Genomic DNA, 3,542 nt, shown 5'->3' on the forward strand with positions numbered 1-3,542 from the left:
AATGGCGGCCGAAGAGAGCGACCACGACGGCAGAGCCGCCACGGAAGCCTCGCAGCAAGGAAGATCCGCGGGAGGCCAAGGCACGGGACCGAGCTCGGATCCGGGGTGCGAGGTACAAGACCACGCCCCGTTCAGCTCGCCCAGGCCCGGCACGTCAGCCAAACCCGCTTCCCGACCAAGCCCGACACGCCCCGCTCCTCAGAGCCAATCCTTATTCCGAAGTTACGGATCCAATTTGCCGACTTCCCTTACCTACATTAATCTATCGACTAGAGGCTCTTTACCTTGGAGACCTGCTGCGGATATGGGTACGAACCGGCGCGACACCTCCACGTGGCCCTCTCCTGGATTTTCAAGGTCCGAGGGGAAGATCCGGACACCGCCGCAACTGCTCTTCGCGTTCTAAACCCTATCTCCCTGCTAGAGGTTTCCAGGGAACTCGAACGCTTATACAGAAAAGAAAACTCTTCTCGGATCTCTCGATGGCGTCTCCAGGTCATTTTGGATTACTCCGACAAACACTCTTACGAGGGCCCGAATGGTATGCGGTTCCGCTGCCGAGTTCCGAAATAAGAACCGGATTCCCTTTCGCCCAATAGGTATGTTTCTCATATTTGGTATGATGATGTGATGATCTCATGATCTCATATTTCAATTTTTATATGTTTGTGTGTATGATCTCAGGACACATCATTTATACATAGCATTTTTCTTAGGGCTTATAATCGACTGACTCGATTGCAACGGCTGTTCACATGAAACCCTTCTCCACGTTAGTCCTCCAGTGCCTCGCTGGAGTATTTGCTGCTAGCATCAAAATCTGTACCGACGGCGGCTTTTATACGCTCTTTTATTTCATGCATATTGGTATGTATTTTTGTATCGATAAAGAAATATCGATTCTGATCGTTCGAAATTTCAGGCAGACGAGGAATTTTCGTATGGACAACAGTCGGCTTAGCGTGGAGGTACTTTATCATTCCCATCAATCATGATGCTCGCTTCCCAATCTCGATTGTACCAACGAGTAACATTTTATTTACATCCTGACGCAAAATCCCAATGAGTCAAGCTCAGTCTCTTCTTTTCTTTGTACGATGACTACAGCTGGAGAGAAAAAATAAAAAGAAAAAGGTAATGAAAAAATTTGTTTCTTTAAAAAAAAAAGAAGGAAAAGCATATTATTTCGAAGAAGAAGAATATTCCCCTTTTTATAATAAATTTATAATAAAACATTTTAAAATAATGTTTTAAATATACACCGCACCATAGTACCAATTATCGTATATCGTATTCATGTTCGGGCCAAGATTCGCGCAAGATATCCGAATATCGGTTTGGTTCTAACATCCGTCCTCTTTTTTAGCTTCCGTTGACAATTCTAGCTGTTCCTGCTTTTTTAAAACCTCCGTTTTCTCATCTGTATTGAGATCAAAATCACCGATGCATGCCTTCAAAGCTCAATCCGATTACAATATCCTAATCCATCAAAGAAGATGAACAGGCCGGAAATGATATGTTGGAACGTGCATTAGTCTCTTTACTGCTGTACAAGAAAAAAAATAAAAGAAAATGAGATAAAGTGAAACTCACGCAAGGAAATACATCATGTATCCGGGGACTGGAGGACTGAGATAGACATGCGATCCGGCATAACGAAAAAGGCATGGGATGATCAACACTAGATTTAGGAATTTCTCCTCGGCGCGGAGATGCCATAATTTGTTATCTCGAAAAGGAAAAAAAAAAAAGAGAGAAAAAGGAAGAAAATGAAAGAAAAGTCTTACGAAAGAGAATCGTATTCGTTTTCATCTTAGGTATCCTTATATATCTCTGTGGAGTTTTCGATCTCTGGTACGAAAACGTATCGCTTAAGGATTCGCGTACACGTTGACGATCTAGTAACAGTTCCGATAGAGTATGACACGCACGAAGAAATAGAGTAGGATTCCGATTCCTGGGGCTTTTCATTTCTCTCTTCCCTTTTCTTTAACAATCTCGACGAATGGCAATCATCATGCGCCATCAAGAGATGATGGGATTTCTTTTTCTTCCTCTCTCGATTAAACTTTCATATATTTTATTCTTTATTATAGTATCGTAGAAATATTAGTTTCAGATGATGTTAGGGGCGCTGTATATAGTTCGTGAACGAAAGATGGACGAATCGAAACAGTGACGGACATAAAATAATAAATGAACACAGGCAATCATCCGTTACATGAAACAGACAACTCACGACATCGAGAACACTCATGTTCTTAACATGTTTCGTCGTTATTCGTGAATACAATCTTCGTACCATCGAGCACATGCATATCTGCAACGTCGGTCACAACCGCGATGAACGCCAACGAACGTCCAACAATCGCTCGTATGTCGCGCATTTTCTCTTTGTATCTTGTCTCCGACTTTTGATACCCGACTCGCAAACGTTCGATTTAAGAATAACGACGGGAATTACAAAACGAAAAAAAAAGGATCGAATATACGAAGAGTAACAATACGCAACGCAAGCAATATTTGATTTATGAATGACCCTCTGTCAGATATGATACAGAAATTGTATCTGTGGATCAATATGCGTTTAAAATGTCGCTGTTCATGTTTCCTGCAGTTCACACGTTGATGTGCAATTAGATGCGTTTTTCATCGATCCACGACTTAAGCGTTCAGGGTAATCTTATTTTATATATAATAATTTTTTTTACTTTTATAATGAAAACGACAAGGATATCCCGATACTGAATTCTTTTTTTCTTTACACCGTCACTTATCTGGAGAGAACGAGAGAACTTTTGAAGAATGGTCGCAGAGCCCATACTTAAAGAAATTCGATGTTAAAAAGTATAATTTCCAAAGCAATATCCGCTACGGTATGGGTGTCCGACTCACGATATGACGACTTTCTGTATAATCGATTCGATATTCCTCTCTGAACGAGCAATGTTTCAATCTTATAAGTAAGAAGCGATGAAACGGGCTCACATCGACGCAATACATCTTGGTCTCGCCGTACTTGGTTTCGTCGATTTAAAGGTTCAATGACAATGACGACACTATTATTATTTTATAATAAAATAATAATTTTTTATAAAATTAAATATTGATCTTAATTCTATAATATTTTAAATAGTTCAAAATATTAAAATTATTTTTTATTAATATTTTACTTATGTTTATACAAATTTGTTATTTTCTTTATCGTCGTCTTATCGTCTTTTTTTATTCATTTGATGATGCAATTATTTTCATAACAATATTCATGTAATTGTGTGATATATTCGTTAATTTAATGTATAACTTAGTTTGTGACTAGTTAAATTTGTAAAAAGAGAGATTTCGTTATAACAGGTCAGGAATTCTCAATTTCTGAAGATCTTGAGAAATAAGTCTCTCTCATTCTGGTATCGGCAGTATATCGCTTCTCTGACAAAGTTCATTATAGATCTACGAGTGCATTTTTTTTGGTACTTTCGCTTAGCCTGGAAATGTCTCGCGGCACAATTTTAATCGTTTTATATAATGAATAATCAATATAA

General features: G+C 39.1%; 1 long non-coding RNA gene across 1 annotated transcript; it reads left to right on the forward strand.

Annotated features, from left to right (window-relative positions):
* Positions 1-225: 225 nt before the first annotated feature.
* LOC113219353 lies at positions 226-1,765 on the forward strand. The gene is made up of 4 exons (XR_003306398.1): positions 226-599; positions 717-867; positions 923-1,134; positions 1,367-1,765. It is a non-coding gene; the product is annotated as an uncharacterized LOC113219353 (long non-coding RNA).
* Positions 1,766-3,542: the final 1,777 nt, after the last annotated feature.

Source organism: Apis mellifera (genome assembly GCF_003254395.2).
Source record: "Apis mellifera strain DH4 linkage group LG15 unlocalized genomic scaffold, Amel_HAv3.1 GroupUN_252_associated_to_Group15, whole genome shotgun sequence".
NCBI lineage: Eukaryota > Metazoa > Arthropoda > Insecta > Hymenoptera > Apidae > Apis > Apis mellifera.